This window comes from Zalophus californianus, chromosome 2 (genome assembly GCF_009762305.2).
Source record: "Zalophus californianus isolate mZalCal1 chromosome 2, mZalCal1.pri.v2, whole genome shotgun sequence".
Classification (NCBI taxonomy): Eukaryota; Metazoa; Chordata; class Mammalia; order Carnivora; family Otariidae; genus Zalophus; species Zalophus californianus.
In genome coordinates, this window is record NC_045596.1 from 163,411,123 (window position 1) to 163,423,456 (window position 12,334).

Here is a 12,334-nt window from a genome sequence, read left to right on the forward strand (position 1 = left end):
AGAGCACGTCCTTTGAAATGAGGCAGACCCCTTAGAGCTTCAGTTCCCTTTTCTGTAAAATGGTGTCGGGAAGACCTACTGAGATCAGGTATACAAATATGCTAAGAACGGAATACCTAACACGGGATAAAAGTTTAAGAGAAAGAAGGTCTGGGAAAAGCATATGTTAAGATGGTTATTTGTGGGTGGCAAGGAAGTGAGGGGTTTTTCCTTACGTCTTCTTTTTGTCTGTATTTTCAATTTTTTCTTTACCTCTTTTTGTGTTTTCTAACCTATCAGGACTAAGCACATAGGACTTGAGGGGGAGAAAAAGAAAAAAGAAAAGCTATTTGGGGATGATCCTAATTTGTATTAACTAGTTCTTAAATTTGTGTTATTCAAAGTAACCTACCCCATCCTGGGAGCTGACCTGTCATGCTGTCGCATGAGCGAGCTGCTGATGCATTCAAACCGGAGGGCAGGATCCTCCCAGGGATCCTGCTCCTCGGCCATCCCCATCGCAGGGCCTGCTGTGGTCTTGGAGAAGTGAGACAGCGGGTGTTCAGTCTAGCAGCCCTTGATCTTTCCCGTTCTGGGACTGAGCATGAGCCACATGTCAAGAAGAGCTCCAAAGAGGACTGCTCGTGGCACCCCACGCCCACTGGGAACTGTTCTTGCTCAAATGCTCATCTGCAGCTCTTAGTTGCTGAGATCTTCTGAATCTGGTCGGCATGGTATTTCAGGGGAGGCTGTTTCATCACCAGACTAACTGGTGTATCAGAACGGCTAGGAACAGGAGACTCGGGAGTCAGGAGGACTGGATTAAAGTTCTATTTCTGCTAGTTAACAGCCATACGACCAGCCTTGGGCAAATCACTTAACTTCACTGAGGCCATCTGATCACCCATACAACTTGGACAGCAATATCTACCTACACTCAGACATCAAAATAATCAGGCACCTACATGCTTCAGTGAACTGCAAAGTGTCCCACAAAGGTAGACAGCACAGTGATGACTACCTTTACCATCCACAACAAAGGCAAGCAGACCAGTTCCTTTCCTCTGGAAAACCAGCCTTGGCAAATAGAGGACAGGAAACATTGGTGATCCATTTCACACTCCACCCAGGGAAGGAGGGGACCAAAACTAGAGGGACAAAAAGAAGGTGTGAAACAAATGACAACATGGGGGCTACTCAGGGGGTTACCATGTCAGCCAAGCCTCTGGATCAGAGGGATGAAACGAACACCTTCCAGCTTAGGAAGGAGTTAGAAAACTAGCAAAAGCTTAGTCTCACTTTACCCACAGGACACGCACTCAGGAGGGTGGAGGCAGCCCACAGGAGTGCTGAGCCTCTGCCACGCACAGCTCTAACCATCTTTCCTCTTCCCACTCCTCGCTCAAGAGTCAAAGCTCCAGGGAGAGCATCCAGCTGGCTGGTCAAGGAGGGGTGCCTGGGCCCAGCCAGGGCCGACACCTGCCCACCACCTAGACTACACACAGAAGGGGAGTCCCCAAAACGAGAAATGAGAGCAAAAACCAAAACAAATGTGTTCTCTGGAATTTCCTAAATGTGGAAATATGGGCCACATAAGACTCAGGCTCCTCCCACAGATGAGTTTCTCACCAGCTCTCCCTCACCCCTCGTTGGGACAGAAGAAGACAGCTGGCCAGGGCAAGAGCCCTGGGAAAGGCAGCAACCCTAGAGAGCGATGGCATCGACCAGCACCCTCCCCCGGGGACATAACAGGGAATGGAGTCAGCGTGGTTGCAGGACTGGAGACAGGGCCTGTAGCCTGTCACGTCTCCGTCTTCTCTGACTCCAAGTCCAGCTTGGTCACGTATGTCTACCTCTCACACGTGGCACAGAAGTTTCCACTAGGGACAAAATCAAATAGAGCACAGACGCACACACCTGAAGGAATGCAAACACCAAAGACAGGTCATTCAAATGCCGTCTCAGTTATTTAAATTTTTATTGCGGCTTATTATTGCGGTTCGGATATATTCATGGTCTCGGGGCCTCTGTTTCTATTAAGAACTACAAAAATGTGCACAGTGTGATATCTGTGACTTTTGCTCTACCAGAATGAAGTAGACATCAGTGAGACTTCAAAACCACCAATGAGTTTTTCTCCAGTTGGCATCCCAAACGACAAATTGCTCAGTAAAACATTCACGCATCCATTAAAACCCACATGCTGCTTCTTCTGAGCAGAAAAACTCAGGAAATAAACACACTCGTGTTTCATCCCCTGTCCTCACTAGAAATTTTAGCTTAGAAAAGAGTGTAGTTGCCCTAAAAGAGACGCCGTCCTAAGGAAATGGTACATATGCGCCCGTCACCAACAATAATCAAATGTACAGGGCTGTACGGATGGGCCAATTATTAAAAATGAAGTCAAAGCTGAAATTCTTTTCATAGAGCTGTTAATTAGCATGAATTATAAATTGAATTGTACTATTCTCTCCATGTTGTATGCCTTGGATCATTAGCACACTAATATAAATAATTCCTGCAATGTCTTCAACCATTTCTCATGTGTCAGAGAAAACAGAGTCTCTAAAGACATGCGGGTCCAGAGGCGAAATGCCACTCCCATTATTTACAGTAGTCAGTGGTTTGTACTCCTTAGAAAGAAAGAAAAAGACTACAGACAGGGAGTACTGTTATTACTGTGTCTGTTACAACTGTAGATCATAAAGCAAAAAATCACTGCAATTTTTCAATTGCTGACACTTCCAGGCCAATTTCTTACATAAGTCAAAAAAATGGAAAAGTGACTGAAGCAGATACTATACAACCCTTAGGGAAAAAAAAATCAGGTTTCTAATAAAATATAAACACCCATACTGACCTACCAGACTACATATAATCAGCTTCTTACATTTGTATAGTGCTCTGCAGTTAATTTTTACAGTTTAGGAAGTACTTTTACAAACGTGATCAATCTCAAGACCTTAATCATGACATCCCTCTGAAGTAGATGTTCATACCCCATATTATAGATGACCAGGTGATGCTCTGAGAGAAAATGACTCTGTGACTAGGTCCGTATTTAGTTCCTGGGGTCCTCAGTGGGGGATTCTTGAAGCCTAGGTCTTCCTATGGGCTCTTTTTCTTCGATGGGTGATTCAGGAAAATAGGTCGAGTTTATTAGTGAGGTCTTTGAGGTGGGGCTGAGGAGAAGACACAGTCATTTAGTGGCAGTCACTGGGATGGCCACAGCACCCAGGAATGTGGGAGACTGGCTTTTATTTCAAATCTCCATGGTCTGTCATGAAACAAAATGGCAGGCAAAAGGCCACACCCTGAAGGGGAAGGAAAGAGGTCACCACATATAGTGAACAGTCCCATAAACAATGTTTTTCTACAAGTGAAATTCCTTTGTTCTATGTTTATCAAGTGTCTCTTATATATGGCCGTGTGCCACGATCTCTGCACTTAAGAAAATCTGGAAGAGAAATTAAGTCACATAGGTGAATGGGCACAATACCACCTTATAGTTTGTTTTGGCTCCTTCCCTTTACCTTACAAATTCTCCCAACCTTGAGAAAAGAAAAATAGAAAAGAAAGAAAAGAAAAGCTCTCTTGGCCCCCTATCACCTTCATGTTATTGCCCCTTTCTCTTCTTCTTTTTGTCTCAGCTGAGCATTTTTGAAAGCACCATCCACACCTGCTGACTCCACTCCACCACCACCCCACACACACACACACAACTGTTCCAGTGGCGCCGCACTCTGATTTCCATCCCCACCACTCCAACAAAACCTGGGTCCACCACATTGCAGGCCTGAGAGCACTGTTCAGCTCATACCTAATGGGCCCGGATAGATTCCAATCAGGCCACGTAATTATGGGTAGCAGTGCATCCTCACCCTATCAATAAGTAATCAAGATCATTCATTGACAAGTCACAGTTAAACGCAGATCTGAGGCTCCTAACAGAGTGTGACAGTTTTGAAACACACTGTCAAACCTCTGGCACTCTACCCATCCAACAAGCAGAGCCTAGAGGCCCCTGCCCTTCAACGTGGCCTGACCAGCAGCACACAGCAGAAGTAAGGCCATGAGCCTCCCACGGCTGTCATAAAGACGACATCATGGGTTTCTACCTGGTTCTCTTGGGATGATGGTTTTTAGAACCCAGCTACTGCGGTTCTACCATGGTTACATGAAGAGGAACCAAGGCTCCAGGCCCTCTGCCCCAGCTCAGCTCCCGGTCAACAGGCAGCACCAACTTGCCAGCCAGGTCAGTGGCCACCTTGGAAGAGGACCTTTGGCCCCTCCCCACTCCACCCCACATTCCCCAACTGCCCCCTGCCCTTGAATGGCCCCAGCTAATGTGCATGATGTGCATGCTTTCCATGCCAAGCTCAGCCCAAAGTGCCTATCTCTGGACATAATAAATGACTGTTGCTGTTTTGAGTCACTATGTTTTGGGGAAGGTTTGCTATGCAGCAATAAATAACTGATACACAGGACCACAGAAGACTCTGGCTTCTACTTAAAAATTTACAAGAAAGACGGTGAGAATTTCCTATGTATTAAACCCATTAGACAAAATACAATGCTACATTTGAGAGACAACCAGAAAACTGCAGGTACAAATTTACTAGAATCTGAATAAAACTATGTTTCAAAAAAAAGGTCACAAGCAGTTATTGTCTAATAGATGGCTTTATGTTGATGGGCAATTAATACAGGAATACTTTTGGAATCGATTTCTAAAGTAACAGAAAATATAATTTTACATCCTTTCTTTCCAGGAGGCAGCATTAACTTCATTTATAGCCAACTGAAGCTGTTTTTAAATCTTTATTACCCAGATTAGTTATCTATATTGTTATAAATTCATCAATTCCTCTAATCTAGTCCAGGTCCCAGGGCATAGATTTCTCTACTATGGTCCTTAACTCACTATTTCTGCAAAGGAAACATGATGGAAGCAACTGCAAGGACGATATATAGAACTATTAAATAGTAAACAGCTCGCATTTCTCCTAAATCAGAATCTGGCTACAGTTTACCAAAATGAAAAATATAGAAACCATATATAAAACAGCTGTTTCCTTATAAGCAAAGCCCACTTGCAATAAACTGCATGAGATACTCAAATTTGTTTGATCATAATAAAACTGTTTAAAAATACATGGCTGGAATTCACATTTGCAGTTTGCAGATGGAACAATAAAGACACTCTGAATTAATAATTAATATATTATTCAAATCTAGTAGGAAAGGAGGTGGTGTGTTTTGCTCCCTATCTCACCCTTTTTGTCCTTCAAGCCCCGGGCCTTCCTGTGGCCTGCTTTGCTCAATGGTGACTCGAGAAGTTAAGGAGAGTTTGCTGGTGAAGCATCTGAGCTAACTGCCCCGTGCAAGTCCCTGGGGATGACCGCAGGATTCATCAGTACGGGAGACTGAGTTTATTAAAAAGATCCTCGGTTTATTGTGAAACAAAATAGGGCAACAGGCCACACCCTGAGGTAAGGGAAAGAGGTCTTAGCCTCGTGGCTAATCCCCCACACTGCAGATGGTGAGTGCAGGTTCTCTCCCAGCAGAGAGGGCGGCTGGTCATGCGGGGGATCCCTCCCTGAACGCCACCGAGTAGGGCTTCCAGGTCTCGCTGACTCAGACAACCCAGCCTGCCTCAGCTAGCATTTTGTACCAAAAGGTAAAATCTACTAACCAACCCAAACTGGGCCCAATTTTTTTAAAAAATGTAACCCACCAATTCACTTTCACCACAGAATAACATTTAAGAGAGAAATCCACTAGGGCTGTTAAGACCAAATAACAAATTTTACAGGTGATCAGTGGCCTGGACCACTGGGTGGCAGCCATCCAGGCTTGCTGCCCCAAAGCCTGAAAGCAAACCTCCTCTCTTTGTTCCACCAGCCTCAGGGAAAGCCCTAATGATGGGCCAGGCCAGCACTAAGAGGCCTAGGAGGGCCACCAAGAGCTGACCCAAATGATGACCTCCCTCTCCTGCCTCCCAGCCATGTAGCCTTGAACTAATGACGTGACTTCTTTAGCGCCGGTTCCTTAGCTGTAGGATGGAGAATACAAGACCTGCCATAACTTTGTGAAGAGCCAAGGCAGAATGCAGTGGTTCTCAAAGTGTGTCCCAGGATGAGCAGCTTCAGCACCATCTGGAAACTAGTGAGAAATGCGAATCCTTGGGGACCAGAGTGGACCCGCCGTATCAGAAACAGATGGGAAGCTGTAAGGAGGGGAAACTACTCTGCATCTTAACAAGCCCTGTTGGTGATTCTGACTCACACTGAAGTTTGAGCACCACCATGCAACTGTTCGTAAAGTACTTTGCACAGTGCCTGGTGTATGTTCATTGTTCAATAAGGGATAATTCACCATGGTTACAAGTAGCTGAACTCATCCCTTCTCTGCAGTGCAGGTAACATGATGTCCTACCTACAGTGAGCTCCATGTCTGGGATGAAGACACTGGAGACGGTGATGATAATGATAAGAATGATTAAATGGAAGGGGGACAGAGACCAGAAGATGCCCAAAGTCATGGCTGAGAATTTGTAAGACTACCTCAGTAAAGTGGTGCCTCTGAGACCACCTGGAACAGGCCTGAAAGGACCTTTGCATACAGAACTTTTCTTTCTTTTAGTACTCGTGGCCATGACTCCTCACCACTCATCCCGAGCGCTCCAGCCACTTAAAGAGACGTTTTGGGATCCCTGGTCAAAGGCCAGCTGCTGAGCCTTCACATGGCCACAGGAATCCAACAAAGAAAGCCCACATCCTGAAAAGGCACCACCTCCCCCAAATCTGGCTGAGCTTGCAATGGGCCAGAGAGGGAGCACGGTCACCTCACACAAGAAAGACTCTTGGGCTCGAGCGTGGGAAAATCAGATGAGTCTGACACTCCAGGCCCTCGGGAGCCTTCACAGAAGGCTTGTTCTGCTGCGCTATTAGCATCTATTAGGCTTATGGCCCCTTGTCAGCTCAAAACTTGCCAGCAGTGAGTCTCCCTCCAACCCCGCCCCAGGCTCTTGTCTACAAGCTGGTCATGTGCCTGTTTGTAATTTGATCCATTCCCCGCCCTTCCCCTGCAAACTATCTTTTCCACACTCACTTGCCAACTGGCTCGAGCGAGGTTTAAATAGAAGATTGGAGGATGGGAGAGAGGAAGAAGCCAGAGTGTTTCTTCCCTTTCCTCTCTCTGCTTTGGACGGTATCTCCCGCAGTGGCTTTGTCTTCTCCACAGCTCCTGCTCCCACCAGACAGGCCTCCCTCCATGGTCCCAGCTGCTTCTGGGAGCCTGCATGGAGACCCAGCTCTTGGCCTCTGATAAAAACAATCCCCTTCTCTTTGTTCCACCAGCCTCAGAGATGATAGTGATTTCCTGCTATTGCTAATCTCTGGGTGACCTCATCATCCCCTACTTGGCTGCCAGATCTTCCAAAGACTTTTATAACTAAGTCCTGGTGTTAAAAGCCTTCTGTTTGAATGGGCCATGACGAATGCAGCCCGTTCTCACAGTTTCAGTCTGGATCATGCCTTACCTGATGTCCGCTCAACTGACTCAGGTCCCTACCTGAGACTTTCTTTGGGGCTACATTTTCCCGCGGGGAGCCCCTGTTCACTCACATCTAGGTCTTTAGTTCTTACCTGTGTGTAATCAACCATGTTTGATACCAGCCCACATAACGGCCCTGATGGTGGCCCCAGCCCCAATCACCTAGACTTCACCCCCATCTGACCCCAGCTCTCATGGGGGCCAGCCAATCTTTACTCGCATTTGCTACCTGTCCCACCTTGCATTCAGTAACAATGTGAACACACACACTGAGGTTCTCAATAAATGTTTACTTAAAATATTTCTAGGAGCAACTGTATACCATCAAGGGAGTAGGTTAATCAGGTGAAAGTAAACCTGTGACCTGGAATAACTAACTGGCCCCAAACTCGCCTGATATTGTCACAACTCTCCACTTCCTTTTGGCTAGAAAGATACAACAGATGTACAAACTAGAGTCAGAACACAGTGTTCCAGAAAGTGATTATGATACTTCTGGCAACTACCCACATACGGGCAGTAACTACAGTACTAGCGCCTATACTCACTTGATACTTCTTGTTTCGTAGAGAGATCTGCCCCCATTTCAGGTCTTACATTCCAAACGAAATTACTGAATTATCCTTAATGGCAAATCTTAGAAAGCACAACTCTCATAATTAATGTTTCAGAAAGTTAAAAAGTTTAAAAAAAAAAAAAAAAAAACAGAGAGAACCGGCTATAACAAAGATCATGGTGGTGTTGACCTGGGATTGGAGCCAGGACTGGCAAATACAATGGCTTTCCCAGGGGGACAGGCACTGGATCTGTACATATATTCGCTTAGTGTCCATGATGTCTTCTAGAAAGGGAAAGGGTAGGGGTTTCCTTAAATGTTAAGTAAACGGCTAGAAGTGATGACCACCCTAATGAGTGCTTCTGAGCCCTTGTACAGTCCCTCAGCTCCTTCCCACTCTGCCCTTAAGCAAATGCAGGCAGCTGTCTTAAGAAAAAAACCATTAATAAAGCAGCAGACACAGGCACAGGCACAGAATTATAGGTTATTTTCTAAAATGATCCACTGCACAAACGCAAAAAGTCCCCAAGAGTTTGTGCAGCAAAGATGGCACCCAGGTGCACGGCGTCTGCCAAACAGCCCAGGCCCCTCCCATCTGACAAGCCTGGGAGACCGAGGCTGAGGAGCCCGCTAGCTGACGCAGAAATCCCATCTCGCTTTGAACTTAGTTGCCAAGGGTCTAGTATTTCGACATCACCTACAACCATGAACTTGACTTGGTGTCAATTCCCGAGAAAATCTGTCTCTAGTAACATCAATGTGAAATTCAGTACATTTTCAAAGTCCCTTGTTATTATTTTCCTGAAACCAGGGACTCAATTTTAAATGTCTACAGAATCGGAAATAATTTAAATCCTAACGACTTAATTTTAAAAATAAGAACTTGGACTTTTGTTATTTCTTCCCACTCAAGTTTCTGGATGATTTCATCCCTGAAAAATTACAAAAGGGAAAAAATTCAGCTAGGAAATTTTAGCAAGTGGGTCTTGTCTGGGCTCTTGCCTTTGCTCTGCCACTACCTAGTCATATGACCATGAGTGTATTTGTTAGCCTCTCTCCTGGCCTCACTTTCTTCCTTGTAAACAATGTGGTTGGACCCATACAGTCCTAAAATGTTCCTATTAAAATAACTGTACAATTGGCTCCGAATAATAACCTAAGAAATGCAGATTTTAATTCAAGGTAAATTTGAAGTATAAGGAAATAAGAACACAGGCTCTTAGAGTTCTATAATTATTCTGGAGGCTACACTGCAGCTGGGGGCAGAGATTGTGAATAGAAGAGAAACAACAACGTGAAGACAAAAGAATTTGTGTGATCTAGAAAAGCTTCCAAAAGTTACAAAGGTTTCACATGATGTAATGCACATGTCTTGTTTTGTTGTTGTTGTTGTTTTTAATTTGGAGTCAAAAGCTTTCTCCTTCAGCACAGAAGATTTTGTAATATTTCTAAATGATCTAGCCCAACAGCGTCTGAGGAAGAAAAAAAATCAAACATTACACTGTGTGAGCTTTCATCCTGTCACAAAGCCATTAGAGCTAATGAAAAACGATGGCATTGTTAAGTTTTATTTATAGTTTCTTCTTAATAAAATGAAAAATGAACAGAAAAACACTCTGAATATAAATTTTTAAAGACTTTAAAATTCTAATACCAGTAGCAAAAATATATATGTAGACATAAGCCTATAAATAGTCTTTTTTCAAAAAACGTGTGGAAAAGATTCCTTTTGGCTCCTGCTGAGTTTTGCCTTTGTCCAAGGCCTCATAAACAATTAGATGTCCTGCAGTCCAGGTCACTGTCATCAGGAATGTGGGGCCCTAACAATGTAAAAAAAGGTCTGTCTCCAATTTCAACTGTATACAATCTGCCCTAGACACCACTGACTAACCTCCAGGGTCACCCAGTAAAGCAAGACACTGTGTGTCATATTTTTTAAGTCACCTACCCTCAAACCAACCAACCATGTGTTACCCTAACTCAGGTCTAGGAATAGAAAAGAGAAAAAGAACATTTGTTTAGCCCTTACTCCCAAGGCTTCGCAGGCTTTACCCCATCTAATCAGACGCGTGTGCCCAGAACATTCTACATTTTTTAATCCCCACATCATACTGTAACAATAACAGTAACACTGTTATGTAAATAGCCCACTTTGAGCAGGGGGCACACTTTTCTAGTAAAGGAGTAAATATTTTAGGGTTTGTGAGCCAAGGGGCACAAATGAGGATGTCCTGTAAGTACTTACATAATAAGAGAACGCACACATTTCCTCAAATTTGTTATTGACAAAATTCAAAAGACAGTAACAACAATTGGAGTATAACCCAGATCTAATGAGGAAGGACAGAATTCTTTTGGGAGGGATAACATTTTATTTAATTGAGGTTTAGAATTAGCATTCCCTATCATCAGATCTATTGCAAATATGCATCTGCAAAAACCATTCTTAGCTTGTGCACAGTGCGAAAACAGGCAGCAGGCAATCATTCATTCAACTAATATTCATTATATTCCTTCAGTTACTCTTCAGAAGAATTTTGATGAGTATGTACCGTGGTGCGATGGGGTTACATAAATGGGCGAGTCGGGGTCCCCTGCACCAGGAACCTGAGCATGACTTAAAGGCAGGTCTGCCCCCAAGGGGCCATGATAGAGATGTATTTGAGGCAGATGAGGGCAGGGCAGCACAAGGAGGAAATGGCCACCTCTGCCTAAGATAGACGGGGCTACTCCAGGGGTGAGGAGCCCAAAGTCCAGAATGAGACTGCCTGCCTTCAGATCCCAGCTTTCCAGTTGCTAGCTGTGTGACCCTGCATGAGACACTTAACCTCTCTGTGCCTCCATTTCCCAACTGTAAAATGAGAATGATCATAATGGTGCTTGCCCTTCAGGTACCACAAGAGGGTTGTTGGGAGGACTCCACAAATTCATGTAGTGTTTAGAGCAGTGACTAGCACACAGCAAGCACATGCCAGTGTTAGCTGCTCTCATCATGACAGAGAGGACTATGATGGAGCTGAGTCTCAAATGACGAGTGGGAATTTTCTAGCAAAACAAGGCAGAGAGAAAGGCAGAAGACAGTGCATGCAAATGAATACAAACATGAAAAGCAACCCTGAGTGGTTTGGTGTAGCTCAAAAGTGGAGGGGCTTGAGAGGCAAGAAATGAAGATGGTGCGAACAGACCACAGAGGGCTTATGTGTGCCATTCATAGGAATTGGTCCTTGATCCCACAGCAAAGGGATGCACGAGTTTTAAGCAGCTCAGAGCATCAGCATTGTAGGATCTAGCAGTAGAGTGGAGGATGGCCAGGAGGAGGCAAGGATGGAGACAAAGCAACTAAATATGCAGTGAAGGCAATAGCAGCAAAGAGAGATGACCACAGCCTGCACAAGAAAACTGGTGGCAAAGGCGTGGAGGAGGGGAGGACTTGGGAGCCACGTGGAAGCAGTTTCAGTCTTAGTGGGCCTTAGCTCTGGGTGCCAAGGGAAAGGAGTGAGGAGGAGGCTGGAATGACACCCAGATCTCTGGCCTTGGTATACGGTGAACGGTGGGACTGAGCCCCAGTGTGGACTTCAGGTGGAGGAATGGTAATGGCAGGGAAGGGATCCAGACAGAACTGTGAACCAGATCAGTACGGGGGTGGGGGGTGTTGGCCATATCCTTGCAAGGCAAGTAGGCATGAAGTACCAGGGCAGGGCAGAAGGGGGACAGAAGGAAGAGCAAGAGTGATGGTCAGGAAAGTCTGGAGACTGAGCCAAGTGCAACAGGGGTGGGGGTGGGGCATCAGAGAGTGAGCAGCACCAGCGCTCTTGGGAATGGGGCACCAACAAGCACCATGCTGTGGGCCCAGCTGCTTCGAGGACCTCGCTGGGACTGAGTGGAATGGGAGGTAAGGAGCTCATTTTGGGATATGCTGCCTTCAAGGAGCTCAAGAGGGAGATATATCCAGGAGCCTGGAGTTCAGAAAAGAAGGTCTGGAAATAGAGATTCGAGGGTCATCAGAAAATATGTGGAGGGGGATGCCCTACCCTGGAGAGAGGAAAGAGATTTAGAAGGATACTGAGAGAGACCTATCTAAACAGAAAGGAAAATCAAAGGGAAGTGGGGTCCCAGGAACCAACGAGGCAGGTCAAGAATGAAGTAGTCCTGCACCGATGGTCAAACTCAGCAAAAGAGTCTGGGAAGATGGAGGCCCAGCGCATCTCCAGACTTCACAATTAGAAATTCACAGTGAGAGGG

At 45.3% G+C, this 12,334-nt stretch overlaps 1 protein-coding gene across 8 annotated transcripts in view; it reads right to left on the bottom strand.

The window, feature by feature from the left end:
- The window catches only part of CSGALNACT1 (chondroitin sulfate N-acetylgalactosaminyltransferase 1), a 337,597-nt gene that overhangs the window by 273,252 nt on the left and 52,011 nt on the right, over positions 1 to 12,334 (bottom strand). Inside the window, exon 1 of one of the 8 annotated variants that reach the window (XM_035726079.1) lies at positions 7,093 to 7,211. The exons of the other annotated variants lie outside the window; for them this stretch is intronic. The gene's annotated coding sequence lies outside the window, so the exon portion shown is untranslated. Of the gene's footprint in view, positions 1 to 7,092; positions 7,212 to 12,334 lie in introns of those variants that run through there. 8 annotated transcript variants of the gene reach the window in all.